This window comes from Triticum aestivum, chromosome 2B, assembly GCF_018294505.1.
Source record: "Triticum aestivum cultivar Chinese Spring chromosome 2B, IWGSC CS RefSeq v2.1, whole genome shotgun sequence".
In the NCBI taxonomy this organism is placed as follows: domain Eukaryota; kingdom Viridiplantae; phylum Streptophyta; class Magnoliopsida; order Poales; family Poaceae; genus Triticum; species Triticum aestivum.
Window position 1 is genome coordinate 731,345,867 of NC_057798.1, and position 25,326 is coordinate 731,371,192.

A 25,326-nucleotide genomic window follows, 5' to 3' on the forward strand; every position below is an offset into this window, starting at 1 on the left:
CCAATTTGAATAAATCTGAAGTGCTTGGCTTCTTCTTCCTTGAAGTTCCTGTTTTGGCGGCTTTTCTTTTAGTTCTCTTGGCCGCTTTGGCTTGTTTGGCAGGCTCATGGTCATACTTGACCTTCCAGAAGTTGTCACCGGCCTGTGAAAAAGATAAAGGGGTTATGAGTAAAAGTAAGGTGTAATACACTAAAAGAGTATTCATTGAGGATTGATCACTCACTGCGGGGGCCGGGTTCTTCTTGCAGAAAGGAAGTAAGCCAAAGGCGTTACTAGTCATTGTGCCCTCTTTCAGCAATGTTTGGGTCGTAGCCTCCACCACATCATCTGGCAAGTCGTCAGGACGACGCAGTGGGTCATCCTTCTCGCCTGAGTAAGTGCACATTAAGCCGGGGCGGCGGCTTAACAGAAGCACTCGCCAAGCGACCCAGACTTGGACCAAGGCAATACCATTCAAGCCATTACCTAAGATGGCTTTGATCTTCTTGATGGTAGGGGCAAGTGATAGACGTTCAACAATGGTTAACTTATCTGACAGCGGGTGGTTGGATTCAAGGCACAGAGCGCGGAAGCCGGGCAGAGGGTTCTCATCAGCTGGAGAAGTGTCCTGGCAATAGAACCACGTCTGATTCCAATCCTTTGGATGACTCGGCAGTTCAGCATAAGGAAAAAGGCAGTCTCTCCGCCGCTGAATCGAGATGCCTCCAAGTTCTAGACTGGGCCCGTTGGCACGTTCATTCTGCCGGTTTAAGTAGAATAACTCTCTGAACAAAAGCAGATTGGGCTCTTCCCCCAAGTACACCTCACAGAAGACTTGGAAGTTGTAAATATTTGACACGGAATTGGGCCTGATGTCTTGAGGTCTGAGGTCAAAGAAATGCAAAGCATCCCTGAAGAATTTTGAACCGGCTGGAGCAAATCCCCGACTCATATGATCCGTAAAAACTATCACCTCCCCTTCTTTGGGTTGAGGTTTTTCCTCGGACGGGTCAGGGGCACGATAAGACATGACCTCCTTCTTGGGCAGATGGCCAGACTTCACAAATTCATACAATTTACTATTTGTGACTGTGGATGGGACCCAATTACAGGTCACAGGAGCCTTGGTTGCCTTAGGTGCCATGACGTAAGTTGAAGCCTATGACAAAATAAGAAGTTCCGGTTCAAATTTAACCCAGAGGAAAACATTTTAAGTCTATTCAAGATGGCGGCTTAAGAAGGGGCCTAATGATATATGGGTAACTATACAACAATATTTAAGCCGCTACAGGTATCAAGAGCAGTTAAATTTTCTTAAGTCGCGAGAAGCAAGCAAGGTTCATAGATCAGTGTCATTTACTTAAACCGGCCACATGGACAGTCGTGGTTAAACATATTCGACAGAGGCAGTTTTTTATTGAAGGGTGGAAAAAACAGGTTTCACAAGTTGCCGCTATTATTTTGGATCAAACGACTGTTCTGAAAAGAAAATTTCTAGACCTAGGACTGGCACAGATGAAGCTCAAGGGCTCAAACGGGGCCTCTGTGCGACGGAAAGGGATCTACTTGCATTCAAAATGGGTGCTAAATAGCTACCGCATCAGTTTTATACCATCTTAAAGATCATAAAACGGCGGTGGAGATGAAATCTATGAGGGGTTCTTAACGAACAACGAAGAACACCGAGGAACTCGAAGGTCCTAATGTGGATCTGAGGAACAAGAAGGAGGAAACTTACAGATGCAGAGTGGCTGCAGAGGTTCGTCGCGTTTCTCTGGTCAAATCAGGTTGATGCAGTGGCCTGAGTTGGCGAGGACGAGGAGATCTGCGACGGCGGCGGCGGCGGAGCTCGAGCGGCAGAGAGACAGCGAGAGGAAGAAGACGAACGACTCAGGGAGAAAATGAAGAAGACCTACGTCGAGCCTATTTATAGGGAAAGGCCGACCGGGACGGTGCGAGAAACGAGGAGATTGGATATTATTATCCAGCGACCCCGACGCCTCGGGTTTCAGGACAATTAGTAAATGCAAAGATCCGTTGAAGATATAGTAGGATAAAATAAGGATTTAATTGGAGATGATGTCACGGTGGGTTAACATGGATCCAAAAGATGCCGTCATGGCGGGTTAAACCCTTTTTGCACAGACAGAAGACCGAAGGCTTATTTTTTAAGGTATTTTGAGATTGACATGAACCGGTTCAAATCAATCTGGGGCCTAATGTTGGGGATATAACTATTTTGTGTAAGCCGCCTAGGAGGGGCCGGGTTACGCAAAGAAGACTCATCAGAAAGAAGCCCAAGATCAAGCATGAAGATGGCGTTTCAATAAAGGGTCTAAGGCCCACAGGCGGCTAAGGCCCATAGTGGTAAACCGCCATGATGATATGACTTGTAACATAAGGTAGACTTAACCAGTCACCGAGCCGAACACTGTCTATGAGCCGGCCAGGACTCTGTAGGCTGCAGGGCATCCACCCGTGTATATAAGGGGGCGACCCGCTGGCGGCTTAGGGTAAGAAACAACTCATCGAGAACCGGGCATAGCATATCTTGCTCCCTGGTCATCGAAACATCAAGCAATACCAACCCAACTAGACGTAGGCCTTACCTTCACCGTAAGGGGCCAAACTAGTATAACTCTCTCGTGTCCTTTGTCCCAATTAACCCTTTCAAGCTTCCTAGTTGCGATGGCCCTACGACTAAGTCCTTGCAAGAGGACATCTGCCGTGACAATTCCACGACAGGGAGCCCCACTTGTTTTTCGCTTGAATACTGGAATCCTATATCCAGACTGTTAAACGGATATATACAGGTCCCCGTTGGATGAAAAAAATGATCCAAACATGTAGTGAAGATTTGAGGGTCCGCCTTGGAGATGCCCTTACATTTGAATGTAGTTACTTCCACAATCCTGTGGGGACTATGTAACTTTAGGAATTCAAAAGTTTTTAATGGATACCTCTGGATCCCTATGAAACATGTCCTAGGACTAGTCTCTATTTACACGAGGGACTGGACAAAACAGTACTAGGATCTATCTTCTGTTGGAATTTCAGAACCTACCGTGAGAATGTCTGAAGGTTGTCCGCGGACATAGTGCAGAAGGAAGCCATCCAGTGCTAATCACAAAGTATCTGGTGGGAGGAGAAAACGAAGGTGGGGACCATGCATGTGGCGAAATATTTGTGGTTTAGTGTCCTCCTAGGAGGAGAGAAATAGGAGAGGGGGATCATGCACGTGCTGTTGGGAGGAGAGAGGGAAGAGGGAGCCCTGATACGTCTCCGTCGTATCTACTTTTGCAAACACTTTTGCCCTTGTTTTGGACTCTAACTTGCATGATTTGAATGGAACTAACCCGGACTGACACTGTTTTCAGCAAAACTGCCATGGTATTATTGTTGTGCAGAAATAAAAGTTCTTGGAATGACCTGAAAATCCACGGAGCAACTTTTCAAAAAAAAAATACTGGCAAAAGAATCAGCATTAGGGGGCCCACACCCTGTCCACGAGGGTGGGGGCGCGCCCCCTCCCCTAGGGCGCGCCCCCCTGCCTCGTGCCCCCCTGGACGTCCACCGACCTCAACTCCAGCTCCATATATTGGCTTTCGCAGAGAAAAAAATCGGAGAGAAAGTTTCATCGCGTTTTACGATACGGAGCCGCCGCCAAGCCCTAATCTCTCTCGGGAGGGCTGATCTGGAGTCCATTCGGGGCTCCGGAGAGGGGGATTCATCGTCGTCGTCATTATCAACCATCCTCCACCACCAATTTCATGATGCTCACCGTTGTGCGTGAGTAATTCCATCGTAGGCTTGCTGGACGGTGATGGGTTGGATGAGATTTGCCATGTAATCAACTTAGTTTTGTTAGGGTTTGATCCCTAGTATCCAATTTGTTCTGAGATATATGTTGCCATGACTTTGCTATGCTTAATGCTTGTCACTAGGGCCCGAGTGCCATGATTTCAGATCAGAACCTATTATGTTTTCATGAATATATGTGAGTTCTTGATCGTATCTTGCAAGTCTATAGTCACTTTTGCTACTGTTACCGTTACTTCCATACTACTTTGCTACTAAATACTTTGTTGCAGATACTAAGTTATCCAGGTGTGGTTGAATTGACAACTCAACTGCTAATACTTGAGAATATGCTTTGGCTCCCCATGTGTCAAATCAATAAATTTGGGTTGAATACTCTACCCTCGAAAACTGTTGCGATCCCCTATACTTGTGGGTTATCAAGACTATTTTCCGGCGCCGTTGCCGGGGAGCATAGCTCTATTCTTTGAGTCACTTGATATTTATATCTACTGGTCACTATGAGAAACTTGAAAGATGAAAGAACTAAGATTTATCCCTCAACTACGAGGGGATGTAAGGAACTGCCATCTAACTTTGCAGTAGATTCTCCTTCTGTTATGAGTAAGCTTGCGACACCTAAACCTGCTACTGCTATGAATTCTGATATGTCGCATGTTATTGATGATGCCACTTCTACTATGCATGATACTTATGATGAAACTACTTCTTTGCTTGATACTACTGTGCCATTAGGTGAATTTCTTGATGAACAACTTGCTAGGGCTAGAGGGAATGAAATTATTGAAAATGAAATTATTGAAGATAGTGATGATGAAGGTTCTCCCCCTAAGTATGAATTGCCTGTGGTTCCAGAGGGTTATGTTATGGATGAAGAAACTACTAGAGATATTCTTGCTTGCAATGATAGATCTGATCTTAAGAAGTTATTAGCTAAACTTAAATAGAAATCTCTAAATGCTAGAATGAAATATGACCCTGCTTTTGCTACCTCATCTATATTTGTTACTAATAAGGATTATGAATTCTCTGTCAATCCTGAGATAATTACTTTGGTTGAATCTGATCCTTTTTATGGCAATGCATCTGAAACTGTTGTGGCACATCTTACTAAGTTAAATGATATAGCCACCCTGTTCACTAATGATGAGAAATCTCGCTACTACTATATCCTTAAGATATTTCCGTTCTCATTAAAGGGTGATGCTAAAACTTGGTTTGATTCTCTTGATCCTGGTTGTGTACGTAGTCCCCAGGATATGATTTATTACTTCTCTGCTAAATATGTCCCTGCTCATAAAAAACAAGCTACCTTGAGGGAAATATATAATTTTGTGCAAATTGAAGAAGAGAGTCTCCCACAAGCTTGGGGAAGGATTCTCCGATTACTTAATGCTTTGCTTGATCATCCTCTTAAGAAAAATGAAATAGTTGATATCTTTTATAATGGACTAACTGGTGCTTCCACGGACCACTTGGATAGTTGTGCTGGTTGTGTTTTCAGGGAAAGAACAGTCGATCAAGCTGAATTCCTATTGAATAATATGCTGACTAATGAAAATAATTGGACTCTTCCTGAGCCAATTCCTGAGCCAACTCCCGAGCCAACTCCGAAGAAGAGGGGTGTTCTGTTTCTCAGTCCACAAGATATGCAAGAGGCATACAAATCTATGAAAACAAGGTATTAAAGCTGAAAATGTCAAGAATTTACCTCCTGTTGAAGAAATACATGGTATTGATAACCCGACACAGGTAGTAAACATAAATTCTCTCTATAGATATGATAAAGTTGAAATCCCGTCTACTAAGCTTCCTAGCCAATGTTTAGATGAATTTGATGACTTTATGGCTAGACAAGAAAACTTTAATGCTTATGTTGGTAGAGAATTAAAGAGTGATGCTTACATGATTGCATGCTTGAGTGATTATATGGCTAGAGTTAAAGGAGAACTTAAGCTCATTAGTAAATATGCTTCTATGGTTACCACTCAAGCAGAACAAGTACTTAAGGTTCAAAGTGATATGCTCGATGAATTAAATAATAAACATGATTTTGTTGTTAGAGTGGCTACTAGAACTGGTCGAATGACTCAGGAACCTTTGTATCCTGAAGGCCACCCTAAGAGAATTGACGATGATTCTCAAAGAAATAATTTAGATGCACCTAGTCCCTCTAAAAAGAAGAAAAGGAAAAACAATAGGACTTTGCATGCTTCTAGTGAACCTGTTGTAGACACACATGAGAATTCCAATGATATTTCTATATCTGATGCTGAAACACAATCTGGTGATGAACATGAATGTAGTGATAATGTTAATGATAATGTTCATGTTGATGCTCAACCTAGCAATAATAATGATGTAGAGATTGAACCTGCTGTTGATCTTGATAACCCATAATCAAAGAATCAACGTTATGATAAGAGAGACTTTGTTGCTAGGAAACACGACAAAGAAAGAGAACCATGGGTTCAGAAACCCATGCCTTTTCCTCCTAAGCCATCCAAGAAAAAGGATGATGAGGATTTTGAGCGCTTTGCTGAAATGATTAGACCTATCTTCTTACGTATGCGCTTAACTGATATGCTTAAAGTGAATCCTTATGCTAAGTACATGAAATATATTATTACAAATAAAAGAAAGATACCGGAAGCTGAAATTTCCACCATGCTTGCTAACTATTCTTTTAAGGATGGAATACCAAAGAAACTTGGAGACCCAGGAGTACCAACTATACCATGCTCCATTAAAAGAAACTATGTTAAAACTGCTTTATGTGATCTTGGAGCTGGTGTTAGTGTTATGCCTCTCTCTTTATATCGTAGACTTGAATTGAATAAGTTGACACCTACTGAAATATCTTTGCAAATGGCTGATAAATCAACTGCTATACCTGTCGGTATTTGTGTGGATGTGCCTGTTGTGGTTGCAAACGTCACTATCTTAACGGACTTTGTTATTCTTGATATTCCCAAGGACAATAGTATGTCGATTATCCTTGGTAGACCCTTTTTGAATACTGCAGGGGCTGTTATTGATTGCAACAAAGGCAATGTCACTTTTCATGTTAATGGTAATGAGCATACGGTACACTTTCCGAGTAAACAACCTCAAGTTCATAGCATCAATTCTATTGGAAAAATTCCAACTATCATTATTGGAGGTTTTGAATTTCCTCTTCCTACTATCAAGGAGAAATATGATATTCTTATTATTAGGGATGTGCATATCCCCGTTGAGGTAACTTAGTGTTATTCAAAATTTCTCCGGTTCCATGTTATTCAGAATGAGTTTGTTAACAAGACTTGATCAAGCTTGTTAGTGGATTACTTTTGATGAGCATGAGATGAATGAAATTAGAAGGCACAACCTTCTGTACCCTCCTTTTACTTTCTGTTATTTAGATTAAATAAAGTAAAAATAGTATTTTCTGTCTGTTTCCTGAATTATCCATGCAATAAAAAAATACCCTGAAAATAAAAGTTCTCCAAATGCCCTGCAAATTTAAAATGATTTTTTCTGGAATATCTGAGAATATCTGCTACTGAGAACACAGCAGGGGGAGCAAGCATCTGGCCACGAGGGTCCAGGGCGCGCCCCCTGCCTCGTGGGCCCACAGTGGCCCCCTCCACTTATTCCTGCACCCACACACTTCATCTTCCTCCCAAAAAAATCACCATCCAGCTCAAGCACGAGTTCTAGCTCATTTTGCTGTGATTTTCGATCTCCTAGCTCAAAGCTCCATTCACAAAACTGCTTTGGGAGATTGTTCTTTGGTATGTGACTCCTCCAATGGTCCAATTAGTTTTTGTTCTAGTGCTTTATTCATTGCAAATTTTTGCTGCCTAGGTGACCCTGTTCTTGAGCTTGCATGTCAAATTTATGAGGTCCCAAGTAATTCTAATGCATGATATAGGCTCTAGGCACTTGTGGGATTAGTTGCTATCAGTTTTGTTGAGTTTGATTCACTTTTATTTGGTGTTAATAAAAATTTCAGGAATTTTCAGAAAAAGATGAAGAAATTGTTCTTGAGGGGCTCTTCTAGCCAAGGCTCTAAGGATAATCAAACTAAGGAGAATGAAAAGGCCAAGTATAATCTTCCTCGTGTGGCGAAAGTACGGCCGTGTGAATGGCCTTGTGGTGATTTCTTGAGAGCAGCAGGGATTTATGAAGACTTTTATTCTTTGGCTGATAATGCGGGCCTCACCGACTTCCTCCACGACTGGATCGAACAGTGTCTCTTACTCACCAATACATTCGTGCAAAACGTCTACTGTTATCCTAAGAAATCACCACCTTCAGTAGCTTTTCATTTATATGATGTGGCTAGGGAGATGTCATTACGTGATTTTTGCGCGGTTTGCAAAATACCCTTCGAGGGCAGCTTAGAGGAACCACATCGTAAAGATGTGGATGGTTTTATTGATACTATTACTGTAGGGGAATCGAGGAAGGTTTCTGATGCAAGAATTACTAGCATACACTTTCCTGTTTATGCTACTTTGCCATATTTGCTAGTCGATGCTTAATAGGTCGCGGAAACTGTGGAAACCTTAGTGTTCCTGATATTATTATTTTGTTCCATGCTTTATTCTGTGATAACTCTGTTAGTATGGGTGCTATTATTGCTAAACGATTAAAGCCTGAACCGTACAAAGGGCCCCATCTTTGGAGGTATCTATGCTGCACGCCTTGCTAAACATTTCAGGATACCAATTAGGCATTTTGAGAAGGAGGAAAAGCTGCTGCCCCTACTTTTCTAGATTATAAGAGCATGGTAGCACATGAGTTTATTGTTAATAATGATGATAAGATGCTTTTGTATAATCTGAGATTTAATAAGAAACATAGTGAAACTATTATTTTGCCTGCGCCCTCTATGTTTGATTTAACTGCATGCCATTACCTCGTTTTGCCGACGGACGTTTACGCGTACCAGGGCCAGACATCAGCCCCAGAGCCCGAGCCAGAACCGCCACTTGACCCTTATCGTCCATCATCTTATCAGTGGGATCCGGAGGAGATAGCCAGCCAGTGGCAATATGATGACACTCCTCAGTACACCGGAGAGAGTAGCCATGATTGATAACCCACAAGTGTAGGGGATAATTGTAGCCTCTTTCGATAAGTAAGAGTGTCGAACCCAACGAGGAGCTAAAGGTAGAACAAATATTCTCTCAAGTCCTATCTGCCACTAATACGATTCTACGCATGCTTAGTGTTCACTTTACCTAGAACAAGTATGAAACTAGAAGTACTTTGTAGGTGTTGTTGGATAGGTTTGCAAGATAATAAAGAACACGTAAATAAAAAATAGGGGCTGTTTAGATAAATAAGCAATAAAGTAATATAACGAGTGTGGAAAAGTGGTGGTAGGAGTTATGAAAGTGTCCCTAAGCAATTGACTACTTTACTAGACCGATAGCAAGTTTTATGTGGGAGAGGCATAAGCTAACATACTTTCCCTTCTTGGATCATATGCACTTATGATTGGAACTCTAGCAAGCATCCGAAACTACTAAAGATCATTAAGGTAAAACCCAACCATAGCATTAAAGTATCAAGTCCCTTTATCCCATACGCCACAACCCCCTTACTCGGGTTTATGCTTCTATCACTCAAGCAACCCACTATAAGCGAATCATGAACGTATTGCAACACCCTACAACGGGAATCCCTCATGCTTGCGCGATGCGGAGGGCACAATAGGACAGCAACATAAGCACAAGCAAATTAAACCAAGCATAGCAATTCACCAATCACCGATAGGACAACGAAAATGTACTCAGACATCATAGGATGGCAACACGTCATTGCATAATAATATGAAGCATAAAGCACCATGTTCAAGTAGAGGGTACAACGAGTTGCGGAAGAGTGGACCGCTGTAGATAGAAGGGGGAAGGTGATGGAGATGTTGGTGAAGATGGCGGAAGTGTTGGTGAAGATCGCGGTGATGATGATGGCCCCCGGCAGTGCTCCGGCGCCACCGGAAGCAAGGGGAAGAGAGCCCCCCTTCTTATTCTTCTTTCTTGACCTTCTCCTAGATGGGAGAAGGGTTTCCCTTCTGGTCCTTGGATCCCATGGCTTGGGAGGGGCGACAGCCCCTCCGAGATCGGATCTATCTCTCTGTCTCTCTCTATTTCTGTTGGGGATATAACTACTAGTATGATCCGCCAAAAGGAGCCGGGTTATACTTGCAAGCATTCTTGAAGACAGAAGCTCAAGCTTGAAGACGGCGGCTTAGTAAAGGCCCAATGGCCCAAAGATGACCTAAGGCCCGTAGTGTTAAACCGCTTTGATTATGTAACTTGTACTCTAAGGCAAGAAATATTAAGAGACCGAGCCGGATACAATCTATAAGCCTGCAGGGACAATGTAGAGCCGCTATGCATCGACCTCAGTATATAAAGGGACGACCCGGCGGCGGTTCAGGACACGAAACAACTTCTCGAGAGCTAGGTCAAGCGATTCTGCTTCCTAGTTATTGAGACATACATAATCCCAATCACAACTAGACATAGGCTTTTACCTTCATCGTAAGGGGCCGAACTAGTATAAAACCTCTCGTGTCTCATGTCCTGATTAACCCCTTCAAGATTCCTAGTTGCGATGGCTCCACGACTAAGTCATTTCAATAGGACATCTGACGTGACAATTCCATGACAACTTCGAGGGGCTCAACGCTGTGGCTGGATGACCAAGAGTCGTCGCGGCAAGCTCTACATCGACGACGCAGGCTGGGGCCCCGAGGCCGGCTCAATTGAGTACGGGTACCGGGTCCCCTTCGGCGGAATCCACGTCTTCATCGGCAAGATCGGCGAACCGGGCCCTGAGCCGGAAATCTGCACCGACCTCGTCAAAATGGCTCAGCGTGCGAGACCCGCCCGAGCTCTTCCGGCTGTGAAGTGTGTCTTCGTGGGATGCATCCACGGAGGGGTCTCTGAAGGATCTGCCTCTGATGGTGAGGCGGCCATCTGCTCCAACGGTGAGTCGTCCACAGCGGAGACAGATTCATTGTACCAACTGCAGGATGGCGGGCTTGGCAGCTGTTCCGATGGTAGCAGTATTCCGGATTCGCTCGAGCCGCCGAGTAGAGTTGAGATCTTCATGGCTGGAAGCCAACCTATCCAAGACTCCGCAACTGCAGCAGCGGTAACCTCCGGGTCAGCGGTGGCCAGGGCAGGAGGTCCTGTGCGCTCACCGGCCCAGGTGTTAATGGATCTCACCGACAAATTGACCACCCTGTTAACCGCCGTAGTCAGCCCGGTGGATCAAGCCAGTCATGATGCAGAGGTGGCACAGTTAAAGTTGGATATGGTGCAAGATAAGGCAGACCTGGCGGTAGAGGATGCTAGGATAAATGCAGAGCGGGCAGCTCTGGACGTTTAGCCTCAACAGATTCAGGCACACGCTTTCCGGCTTACGCAAGACCAGAACGCGGCTAATGAGGTCATGAGGAGAAGGCATCAGAAGACCCAGTCTCGACTTCCCCTGGTTTATGACCCTCGAAACCTTTTTAACACGCCAGGAGCAGGGCCCAGTAACCCGCCGTGGCTCATCCCGCAGATAGGCAACCCGCCATGGCTCCCTCCGTGCACGGGCCAGACCATGTTGCGACACCCGGGGACGGAGCACTGTTTCATTCTCCAGTGATGGGACCTCCCCGTGTAAACATGGCACCACCTCAGTACGTACCAACCCCTCCGGGTCCTTTCTCCAACCCATTGGAAAACATGATAGTAGCAGCAACTCGATTGGCGACTCTCCCAATTGATGGCGACTCTTTGGCTGCGGTTGAAACCCGCCGAGTCAGGGAACTTCTTCAGACGGCTTTAGTACAACAGGAGGCGTACTCATACAGCCGAGACAGGATCCACTCGACCCCTCGTCCAAGCCGAAGCCCGAGTTACAGCAGGCACATGGATTCAGCGGCCGTATCAACCAATGTTAGACGTCGTGACCAGCCGGGTGGCGGTAACCCGCCATGTCATGAGGTCGTTAACTTGGTAGAACAAGAGAGACTACGTCAAGAGGCTGAACAGGCGGTTGATCAAGCGGCTCAGTTGACGGCTTATCAGCCATATCCGGTTTATCCAACGACTTCTGTTGAGGCAGGTATAGCCACCCGGACTGGAGGAGTCCCGTGTCTGGTACCGGCTCTACGTAACGAGCGATTGCCTAAAGATTTTAAAGGACCGAGGAAGGTGCCGAATTGCACAACTCACTTACAGCCTGGGGCGTGGATTGAGAGCTACGAGATGGCTATGGAGCTGTTGGAGGTTTCTGACGCAGCAATGGCTAAGTACTTCACCATGATGTTGGATGGAACCGCCCGCACCTGGTTGAAAGGCCTGCCACCTGCTATGTCTTGAGCTTGCATTGGTTTTCCTCGAAGAGGAGAGAGTGATGCAGCAAAGTGTAGCGTAAGTATTTCCCTCAGTTTTGAGAACCAAGGTATCAATCCAGTAGGAGGCTCCTCAAAAGTTCCACGCACCTACACAAACAAACTGAGAACTCGCAACCAACGCAATAAAGGGGTTGTCAATCCCTTCATGGCCACTTGCGAAAGTGAGATCTAATAAAGATAGTATGATAAGATAAATATATTTTTGGTATTTTATAAGATAGATGCAAAAAGTAAAGATGCAAATAAAAGTAGATTGAAAGCAAATATGATAAGAGATAAACCCGGGGGCCATAGGTTTCACTAGTGGCTTCTCTCAAGATAGCATAAGTATTACGGTGAGTGAACAAATTACTGTCGAGCAATTGATAGAAAAGCGCATAGTTATGAGATTATCTTGGCATGATCATGTATATAGGCATCACGTCCATAACAAGTAGACCGACTCCCGCCTGCATCTACTACTATTACTCCACACATCGACCGCTATCCAGCATGCATCTAGAGTATTAAGTTCATAAGAACAGAGTAACGCATTAAGCAAGATGACATGATGTAGAGGGATAAACACATGCAATATGATATAAACCCCATCTTGTTATCCTCGATGGCAACAATACAATATGTGTCTTGCAACCCTTTCTGTCACTGGGTAAGAACACCGCAAGATTGAACCCAAAGCTAAGCAGTTCTCCCATGGCAAGAAAGACCAATCTAGTAGGCCAAACCAAACTGATAATTCGAAGAGACTTGCAAAGATAACTCAATCATACATAAAAGAATTCAGAGAAGATTCAAATATTATTCATAGATAAACTTGATCATAAACCCACAATTCATCGGATCTCGACAAACACACAGCAAAAAGAGTTTACATCGAATAGATCTCCACAAGAGAAGGGGAGAACATTGTATTGAGATCCAAAAAGTGAGAAGAAGCCATCTAGCTAATAACTATGGACCTGTAGGTCTGTGGTAAACTACTCACAACTCATCGGAGGGGCAAGGATGTTGATGTAGACGCCCTCCGTGGTTGATTCCCCCTCCGGCAGAGTGCCGGCGAAGGCTCCAAGATGGGATCTCGCGGAACAGAAGGTTACGGCGGTGGAAATTGTGTTTCGTGGTGCTCCTGGATGTTTTCGGGGTATGTAGGTATATATAGGAGGAAGAAGTACGTCAGTGGCTGCCCGAGGGGCCCACGAGACAGGGGGGCGTGCCCTACAGGGGGGTGGGTGCGGCCCCCTATCTCATGGGGCCCTCGGGAGCTTCTTGACTTGCACTCCAAGCTCTCCGGATCAGGTTCGTTCCAAAAATCACGCTCCCGAAGGTTTCATTCCGTTTGGACTTCGTTTGATATTCCTTTTCTTCGAAATACTGAAATAGGCAAAAATACAGCAATATGGGTTGGGCCTCTGGTTAGTAGGTTAGTCCCAAAAATGATATAAATGTGTAAAATAAAGCCCATAAACATCCAAAAGGGGTAATATAATAGCATGGAACAATAAAAAATTATAGATACGTTGGAGACGTATCAAGCATCCCCAAGCTTAATTCCTGCTCGTCCTCGAGTAGGTAAATGATAAAAAGAGAATTTTTGATGTGGAATGCTACCTAGCATACTTCATAATGTATTTTTCTTTATTGTGGCATGAATGTTCAGATCCAAATGAATACAAAATAAAAGTTCATATTGACATAAGAAATAGTAATACTTCAAGCATACTGATCAAAGTAATCATGTCTCCTCAAAATAACATGGCTAAAGAAAGTTATCCCTACAAAATCATATAGTCTGGCTATGCTCTATCTTCATCACACAAAGTATTTAATCATGCACAACCCCGATGACAAGCCAAGCAATTGTTTCATACTTTAATAATCTCAAACTTTTTCAACTTTCACGCAATACATGAGCGTGAGCCATGGACATAGCACTATATGTGGAATAGAAGGGTGGTTGTAGAGAAGACAAAAAGGAATAGATAGTCTCACATCAACTAGGCGTATCAACGGGCTATGGAGATGCCCATTAATAGATATCAATGTGAGTGAGTATGGATTGCCATGCAACGGATGCACTAGAGCTATAAATATATGAAAGCTCAATAAAAGAAACTAAGTGGGGTGCATCCAACTTGCTTGCTCATGAAGACCTAGGGCACTTTTGAGGAAGCCCATCATTGGAATATACAAGCCAAGTTCTATAATGAAAAATTCCCACTAGTATATGAAAGTGACAACATATGAGACTCTCTAACATGAAGATCATGGTGCTATTTTGAAGCACAAGTGTGAAAAAAGAGATAGTAGCATTGTCCTTTCTCTCTTTTTCTCTTATTTTTATTTTGTTTTTTTATTTTCTTTTTTTCCTTTGGCCTTTCCTTTTTTTTTATTTTTGGCCTTTCTCTTTTTTTCTTTTTGCAAAGTCTGAAGTCTCATCCCGACTTGTGGGGGAATCATAGTCTTCATCATCCTTTCCTCACTAGGACAATGCTCTAATAATGAAGATCATCACACTTTTATGGATTTACAACTCAAAGTTAGAACAAGATATGACTCTATATGAATGCCTCCGACGGTGTACCGGGATATGCAATGAATCAAGAGCGACATGTATGAAAATTATGAAGGTGGCCTTGCCACAAATACAATGTCAACTACATGATCATGCAAAAAGCAATATGACAAAAGTAATGCGTGTCATATGAACGGAACGGTGGAAAGTTGCATGGCAATATATCTCGGAATGGCTATGGAAAAGCCATAATAGGTAGGTATGGTGGCTGTTTTGAGGAAGGTAAATGGTGGGTATATGGTACCGGCGAAAGTTGCACGGTACAAGAGAGGCTAGCAATGGTGGAAGGGTGAAAGAGTGCGTATAATCCATGGACTCAACATTAATCAAAAGAACTCATATACTTGTTGCAAAAATTTAGAAGTTATCAAAAAACCAAAGCACTACGCGCATGCTCCTAGGGGGATAGATTGGTAGGAAAAGACCATCGCTCGTCCCCGACCATCACTCATAAGGAAGACAATCAATAAATAAAATTGTGCTCCAACTTCATCACAAAGTGGTTCACCATACGTGCATGCTATAGGAATCACAAACTTCAACACAAGCATTCTTTAAGTTCAGAATCACCCAACTAGCATGACTTTAATATCACTACCTCCATATCTCAAAACAATTATCAAGCATCAAATTGATCATAGCATCCAATTCACTTTCTATGATAGTTTTTATTATACCCAACTTGGATGCTCATCATTCTAGGACCAACTTTATGATCATAGCAAATACCATGCTGTTCTAAAAGACTCTCAAAATAATATAAGTGAAGCATGAGAGACTAGCAATTTCTTCAAAATTAAGATACCACCGTGCTCTAAAAGATATAAGTGAATCACTAGAGCAAAAACTATCAAGCTCAAAAGATATAAGTGAAGCACATAGAGTATTCTAGCAAATCCTAATCAAATAGGCTTCTCCCAAAAGGTGTGTACAGCAAGGATGATTGTGGTAAACTAAAAAGCAAAGACTAATATAATACACGACGCTCCAAGAAAAACACATATCATGTGGCGAATAAAAATATAGCTCCAAGTAAAGTTACCAATGAACAAAGACGAAAGAGGGGATGCCTTCCCGGGGCATCCCCAAGCTTAGGCTTTTGGCTATTTTCGAATATCTTGGGGTGCCATGGGCATCCCCAAGCTTAGGCTCTTGCCACTCCTTATTCCATAGTCCATAAAAGCTTTACCCAAAACTTGAAAACTTCACAACACAAAACTCAACAGGAAATCTTATAAGCTCCGTTAGTGAAAGAAAACAAAACCACCACATAAGGTACTGCAATGAACTCATTCTTTATTTATATTGGTGTTAAACCTAGTGCATTCCAACTTATTTATGGTTTATAAACTAATTTACTAGCCATAGATGCATTGAAATAAGCAAACAACACACGAAAAACAGAATCTGTCAAAAAGAGAACAGTCTGTAGCAATCTGTAACTAACGCAAACTTCTGGAACTCTAAAAATCCTACAAAAATAGGAAGTCCTGGACAATTTGTTTATTAATAGCAGCAAAAATAATCAATGCAAAAGCACATTCCTGTGATTTAACAAAATTATATTCGTGCGCGCAAAGTTTCTGTTTTTCAGCAGAATCAAATCAACTATCATCGTAGGTTATCCTATAGGTTCTACTTGGCACAAACACTAAGTAAAAGATAAAAACACATCTAAACAGAAGGTAGATGCAGGATTTATTACTGAACAGGAGCAAAAACAAAAAAACATAAATAAAATTGGGTTGCCTCCCAACTAGCGCTATCATTTAACGCCCCTAGCTAGGCATAAAAGCAAGGATAGATCTAACGAGTGCCATCTTTGGCACTAAATTCATAAGTAGCATGCATTATGGACTCATAAGGTAATTTGAATTTCTTTCTTGGAAAGTACTCCATGCCTTTCTTTAAAGTAAATTGGAATCTAATGTTCCCTTCCTTCATATCAATAATTGCACCAATCGTTCTAAGGAAAGGTCTACCAAGAATAATAGGGCAAGAAAGATTGCAATCTATATCAAGAACGATAAAATCTACGGTCACCAAATTTCTATTTGAAACAATAAGAACATCATGGATCCTTCCCATAGGCTTTTTAATGGTGGAATCCGCAAGGTGCAAATTTAAAGAGCAATCATCAAGATCATGACCTAGAATATCACATAAAGTTTTCGGAATCGTGGAAACACTAGCACCCAAATCACACAAAGCAAAACACTCATAATCTTTAATTCTAATCTTTATAGTAGGTTCCCACTCATCATTAAGTTTTCTAGGTATAGAAACTTCCAAATTAAGTTTTTCATCATAAGATTGCATCAAGGCATCAACAATATGTTTGGTAAAAGCTTTGTTTTGACTACAAGCATGAGGAGAATTAACAACGGATTGCAACAAGGAAATACAACCTTTTAAAGAGCAATTATCATAATCAAATTCCTTGAAGTCCGAGATAGGAAGTTCAATATTATTAGAAGTTGAGGATTCTCCAATCTCACTTTTACCAAATTTTGCATCAAGATCTAAAGACTCCGAATTTTTGGGATGCCTTCTAGGCAAAGTTGATTCATCATCACTCCCATAATCATCAAAATTCATATTGCAAAACATAGATCTAATCGGAGACGCATCAATAACTTTAAGATCCTCATCATTATTTTCATGAAGACTAGAAGAACACGCTTTTATAAAGCTTTCTTTTTTTTTGCACGCAATCTAGCGGTTCTTTCCTTTCACTCGTCAATGGAAATGCTCATTACTTTGAGAGACTCATTGATATCATTCTTAGGATAAGAAGATCCAAGTTTAAGAGAATTAACATCAAGCGAAAGAGTATCAACGTTCCTAGCCAAATCATCAACTTTGAGCAATTTTTCTTCAAGCAAAGCATTAAAATTCTTTTGAGAAATCATAAATTCTTTCACACTATTCTCAAAATCAGAGGGCATCTTATTAAAATTATCATAAGCATTATTGTAGGAACTTCCATAATTATTAGAGGAATTACTAGGGAACGGTCTAGCATTAAAATTTCCTCTATAGGCGTTATTTCCAAAACTATTCCTACCAACAAAATTCACATCCATAGATTCATTACTATTCTCAATCAAGGAAGACAAAGGCATATCATTGGGATCAAGAGGAGTATTTTTAGTAGCAAACATGTTCATAATTTCATCCATCTTTCCACTCAAAACATCAATTTCTTCTATAGCATGTACTTTTTTACTAGAAGACCTTTTGGTGTGCCATTGAGAATAATTAGCCATAATATTATCAAGCAATTTCGTAGCATCTCCTCACGTGATTTCCATAAAGGTGCCTCCCGCGGCCGAGCCTAAGAGATTTCTAGAAGCAAAGTTCAAACCGGCATAAAATTTGTGTATGATCATCCATAAATTCAAACCATGAGTAGGGCAATTGCGAAGCATCAATTTCATTATTTCCCAAGATTGGGCAACATGCTCATGATCAAGTTGTTTAAAATTCATAATATTGTTCCTAAGAGTGATGGTCTTAGCGGGAGGAAAATACTTAGAGATAAAAGCATCTTTGCACTTGTTCCAAGAATCAATACTATTTTTAGGCAGAGATGAAAACCAAACTTTAGCACGATCTCTAAGTGAAAACGGGAATAACTTCAATTTGACAATATTGTTATCCGTATCTTCCTTCTTTTGCATATCACACAAATCAACAAAATTGTTTAGATGAGTAGCGGCATCTTCACTAGGAAGGCCGGCAAATTGATCTTTCATAACAAGATTCAGCAAAGCGGTATTGATTTCACAAGACTCAACATCATTAAGAGGAGCAATCGGAGTACTAAGGAAATCATTATTATTGGTATTCTAGAAGTCACACAACTTGGTATTATCTTGTGCCATGGCAACAAGTAATCCAACACACAAGCAAACAGAAAAAACGGCAAGCGAAAAGAGAGGAGGAGATTGGGAAAGAGAGGGCGAATAAAACGGCAAGGGTGAAGTGGGGGAGAGGAAAACGAGAGGTAAATGGCAAATAATGTAAATGCAAGGAGATGGGTTTGTGATGGGTACTTGGTATGTCTTGACTTGAGCGAAGACCTCCCCGGCAACGGTGCCAGAAATCCTTCTTGCTACATCTTGAGCTTGCGTTGGTTTTCCTCGAAGAGGAGAGGGTGATGCAGCAAAGTGTAGCGCAAGTATTTCCCTCAGTTTTGAGAACCAAGGTATCAATCCAGTAGGAGGCTCCTCAAAAGTCCCACGCACCTATACAAACAAACTGAGAACTCGCAACCAACGCAATAAAGGGGTTGTCAATCCCTTCACGGCCACTTGCGAAAGTGAGATCTAATAAAGATAGTATGATAAGATAAATATATTTTTGGTATTTTATAAGATAGATGCAAAAAGTAAAGATGCAAATAAAAGTAGATTGAAAGCAAATATGATAAGAGATAGACCCCGGGGCCATAGGTTTCACTAGTGGCTTCTCTCAAGATAGCATAAGTATTATGGTGGGTGAACAAATTACTGTCGAGCAATTGATAGAAAAGCGCATAGTTATGAGATTATCTAGGCATGATCATGTATATAGGCATCACGTCCATAACAAGTAGACCGACTCCTGCCTGCATCTACTACTATTACTCCACACATCGACCGCTATCCAGCATGCATCTAGAGTATTAAGTTCATAAGAACAGAGTAACGCATTAAGCAAGATTACATGATGTAGAGGGATAAACACATGCAATATGATATAAACCCCATCTTGTTATCCTCGATGGCAACAATACAATACGTGTCTTGCAACCCTTTCTGTCACTGGGTAAGAACACCGCAAGATTGAACCCAAAGCTAAGCACTTCTCCCATGGCAAGAAAGACCAATCTAGTAGGCCAAACCAAACTGATAATTCGAAGAGACTTGCAAAGATAACTCAATCATACATAAAAGAATTCAGAGAAGATTCAAATATTATTCATAGATAAACTTGATCATAAACCCACAATTCATCGGATCTCGACAAACACACCGCAAAAAGAGTTTACATTGAATAGATCTCCACAAGAGAGGGGGAGAACATTGTATTGAGATCCAAAAAGAGAGAATAAGCCATCTAGCTAATAACTATGGACCCGTAGGTCTGTGGTAAACTACTCACAACTCATCGGAGGGGCAAGGATGTTGATGTAGAGGCCCTCCATGGTTGATTCCCCCTCCGGCAGAGTGCCGGCGAAGGCTCCAAGATGGGATCTCGCGGATACAGAAGGTTACGACGGTGGAAATTGTGTTTCGTGGTGCTCCTGGATGTTTTCGGGGTACGTAGGTATATATAGGAGGAAGAAGTACGTCGGTGGGACCCTCGGGAGCTTCTTGACTTGCACTCCAAGCTCTCCGGATCAGGTTCGTTCCAAAAATCACGCTCCCAAAGGTTTCATTCCGTTTGGACTCCGTTTGATATTCCTTTTCTTTGAAATACTGAAATAGGCAAAAAACAGTAATATGGGCTGGGCCTCCGGTTAGTAGGTTAGTCCCAAAAATGATATAAATGTGTAAAATAAAGCCCATAAACATCCAAAAGGGGTAATATAATAGCATGGAACAATAAAAAATTATAGATACATTGGAGACGTATCACCACCTAATTCAATCGGTTCATGGGCAGAGTTAAAGGCCCGGTTCATCCAGAACTTCAAAGACACGTGCAAGCAGCCCATGTCGATTATGGACCTGACGAATTGTAAGCAGGAAGAGGGCGAGTCTACAACCCATTGGGTACGCCGGGTTAAGGCCATAATACATTCATCTGATAAGATGGATGCCGGCTCTGCAGTCTTAATGTTGGAGAAGAATTGCCATTTCTTACCTTTGAAACAAAAGTTGGGGCGGCTCAAACGTGAGTGCAATGATATGGGCATGCTGATGGCGGCTCTAGTCAAGTATGTCGATTCTGATAGTACCAAGGATCCCGAGTCTGATGATGAGAAGACAGGGAAGGGAAAGAGGAACGACAACGGCAAGGGCTCTCAGCACAACCCGGCAAGTCAAGGAGGTAACAAACATAAGGCTGACGGTAGTTTGGATTTTGTGGCTAACACCAATACGTAGGGTCATAACCAGCGGCGCAAGGGAAGGCCACCTCCTTGATCCGGCGGGTCAGGACCCACACTTGAGCAGTTATTGAATGAGCCTTGTCCGAGACACGGTTCTAAAGAGAAGCTGGCTACACATTTGTGGAAGGACTGCACGATTATAAAGGCCTTCAAGAATTCCAACATGTTTGATGGTAACAATGGCCCGGGCGGCTCAGGTGGTGGCGGTTTTCATGGCTCGGGCGGCGGGTCAAATCCCAATTTTCAGAATTCCCAGGGAAACCAGGGTGGATATAACCAACAGGCTGGCCAGGGCAATCAGCAGCAGCAAGGTGGATACCAGAGCAATCCAAAGCAGCTGAACAGTGGGCAATATCATGTGTTTACCACCAGCTTGTGTAAACGGGACCAAAAGCTTCATAAGAGGGCCGTGAATGCGGTTGAGCCGGCAATACCTCGTTACCTGAGATGGTCTGAACAGCCTATCATATGGAGTAGAGAGGATCACCCTCCCCGAGTTGACAGTCCAGGTCGCTTAGCCCTGGTCGTAGCCCCTCAAGTGGGTGGATACAAGTTCACCAAGGTGCTGATGGATGGAGGTAGCAGTATCAATATCCTTTATTATGAGACCTTCCGTCGCATGGGGTTGACTGATAAGAGCCTTAAGAGATCCAACACTGTTTTCCATGGAGTTGTACCTGGTAAGTCGGCGTATCCAGTCGGCAAGATAGAGTTGGAGGTAGCATTTGGAGATGAAAGTGATTCCAGAGCCAAGAAGTTAACATTTGAAGTGGTGCAGATCAAGAGCACATATCATGCTCTGTTTGGGCGGTCGGCTTATGCCAAGTTCATGGCACGGCCGTGTTATGTGTACTTGCAGCTTAAAATACCGGGTTATAAGGGAACCATTACGGTACATGGGAGCCGCAAGGTGGCTCTGGAATGTGAAGAGGGTGACACGGCTTACGCTAAGTCGGCCTGCGCGATGGAAGAATTAAAGTTCTACAAGTACAATGTTGACCCGGCGGATATGACATCCTTAAAGAAACCAACTACAGAGCATGAGCCGGTCATGAAATTGCAGTCGGCGGAGGAGACTAAGCTTGTCGCTTTTGTCCCAGGCGACTCATCCAAGCAGTTCAGCATCAGTGCTAATTTGGATCCTAAATAGGAAGGCGCGCTCATCGAGTTCATCCATGAGAATTGGGACATTTTTGCATGGAAGCCATCTGACATGCCGGGTGTACCGAGAGAACTCGCTGAGCACACTCTTAACATCGATCCAAAGTTTAAGCCGGTCAAGCAATTTCTTCGGCAGTTTAATGAGGAGAGAAGGAAAGCTATTGGTGAGGAAGTGGCCCGGCTCTTAGCGGCTGGGTTTATCATTGAGGTGTTTCATCCGGAGTGGCTGGCTAACCCGGTGCTTGTTCTTAAGAAAAACGGCACCTGGCGTATGTGTGTGGATTACACGGACTTAAACAAAGCTTGCCCTGCTGATCCTTTTGCTCTCCCTTGTATTGATCAGATCATCGATGCTACGGCGGCTTGTGAGCGCTTGAGTTTTTTGGATGCTTACTCTGGTTATCATCAGATCAAAATGGTTGTTAAGGACCAGGAGAAGACGACGTTCATCACTCCGTTTGGAGCCTTCTGCTATGTTTCAATGCCTTTTGGGCTCAAGAGTGCCCAGGCGACTTACCAGCGATGCGTACAGAATTGTCTCCATGATCAGATTGGATGCAATGTTCACGCTTACGTGGATGACATCATGGTTAAGTCCAGAGAGAAAGAGACCTTGATCGATGATCTCAAGGAAACCTTTGATAATCTTCGGGTTTACAAGATGATGCTTAACCCGGCCAAGTGTGTTTTTGGCGTGCCTGCAGGCAAGCTTTTGGGTTTCCTGGTTTCTAACAGAGGCATCGAAGCTAACCCGGAGAAGATCAAGGCCATCACCTCCCTGGCCAAGCTGGCATGTATTGACGATGTCCAGCGTTTGGCGGGTCGTATCGCCGCCTTAAACCGGTTCATAAGCCGGTTAGGGGAGAAGGCTATGCCACTGTATCAGATGATGAAGAAGACGGATAGCTTTACTTGGAATGACGCTGCCAATACTTCCTTTGAAGATCTGAAGAGGCAGTTGGCTGAGCCGCCGGTTCTTGCTGCTCCCATTGATAAGGAGCCCTTGCTCCTATATGTGGCTGCTAACACACGTGCTGTCAGTGTGGCTATTGTGCTGGAACGCAAGGAGGCTGGCAAGGAGTACCCGGTTCAGCGGCTGGTTTACTACATCAGTGAGGTACTGATTGAGTCCAAGCAGTGGTATCCACATTGGCAGAAGCTTGTCTATGGGGTGTTTATGGCCAGCCGGAAGCTTAAGCAATACTTCTTGGGCCATCCCATCACTATCGTTAGTTCTGCGCCCTTGGGGGATATCATTCAGAATAGAGAGGCCACAGGGCGAGTCGCCAAATGGGCCATTGAGCTTGGGCCTCATGGTTTAAAATATGTGCCACGCACGGCTATTAAATCTCGCATTGGTGGATTTCATCAATGACTGGACAGAATTGCAGATACCTGAGGAAAAGCTGGACAATACCTATTGGACAATTCATTTTGATGTTTCTAGGCAAATAGAAGGCTCGGGGGCTGGAGTTATCCTGGCTTCCCCTCGAGGTGATAAGTTTTGTTATGTACTCCGGTTGATGTTTCCTTGTACTAACAATGCAACTGAGTATGAAGCCTTGCTCCATGGTCTCCGGATGGCTAAAGAGCTGAATTTAAGCTGGGTAAGGTGCTTCGGCGACTCTAGTGGCTCAGCAAGTGTCAGGCAAGTGGGACTCAAAGGACCCTCTCATGGCGGCTTATCGCCGAGAGGTCGATGCAATTGCGGGGCACTTCAAGGGTTATCAGGTGGAACACATTGACCGTAGAAAGAACAAGGTGGCTGACGCTTTAAGCCGGCTGGGATCTCAGCGTAAGCCGGTGCCGCCTAATATTTCTTGGATGTTTTGTATAACCCTTCTGTCAAGCTACCTACAGAGGAAGATTTGGCTGTTCCTGACCCTGAGGCACAGTTGGTGGCGGCTCTTCATATCATCCTAGATTGGATGGTGCCGTATCTGGCTTATATGACATGGGGCGAGTTGCCTGAAGATGAAACCTTGGCCAGGCACATAACCCGGCGGTTTAAATCCATGACGATTATCAATGGCGAGTTACATCATTGCAGTGTTACAGGGGCTTTCCAGCGTTGCATCTCTCCTGAAGAAGGCCAAGAAATTCTACGTGAGATTCATGAAGGGGACTGCGGTCATCATGCCGGGTCAAAATCTCTTGTGGCTAAGGCTTTTCGTCATGGGTTTTATTGGCTGACGGCTCATGCAGATGCAGAGGATCTGGTCAGTAAATGTGATGGTTGTCAGAAGTTCTCAAGACGGGCTCATGTGCCGGCTCAAGAGTTGAGGATGATTCCAATTACTTGGTCGTTTGCAGTCTGGGGGCTTGACATGGTTGGTCCTTTCAAGCGATCCAAGGATAAAAAGACTCACCTCTTGGTGGCGGTTGATAAGTTCACAAAGTGGGTCGAGGCAGAGCCGGTCAGTAAGTGTGATGCAGCCATGGCGGTTCAATTCATGAAGAAGGTGATATTTCGTTTTGGTTTTCCACACAACATTATAACTGACAATGCCACTAATCTGTCTAAAGGCGCCATGGAGGAGTTCTGTCGACGTGAGCATATCCGTCTTGATGTTTCATCAGTAGCTCACCCACAGTCCAATGGCCAAGCCGAGCGAGCCAATCAAGAGATCCTGAAAGGCATCAAGCCCCGACTCTTCCCTTTGCAACGGACGCCGGGTTGTTGGGTTGAGGAGTTACCTTTAGTATTATGGAGCATCAACACTACTCCTAACAGATCTACGGGTTATACGCCTTTCTTCATGGTCTACGGAGCTGAGGCGGTTCTCCCTAGTGACATCCATCATGATTCACCTCGTGTGGCGGCTTATGTGGAAAAAGACAATGAACAAGCACGCCAGGATGCTCTTGACCTGTTAGATGAACACCGGGACTTGGCAGCTGCCTGTTCGGTGATTTGTCAACAGGATTTGCGACGTTACCACAGCCGTCGAGTTAAGAGCAGATCTTTTCAGGAAGGTGACCTAGTGCTCCGGCTCATCCAGGATCAAACTGATGCTCATAAGTTATCCCCACCTTGGGAAGGGCCATTTGTGGTCAGTAAGAACTTGAACAATGGGTCATATTACCCTATTGACGTTCGAGAGCACAAAGACTCACGTAAGTCGGAGGAAGAGACCCGGAGGCCATGGAATATTGCTCATCTCCGGCCCTACTACACTTGAGCCGTAGGCTCCACTGATGTACATATTTTGCCTATGTATATATTATGATAAGTAATAAAGTAGGACCTCTGTCCTTTTTTCCTTCTCACAAGGTAAATTTGTC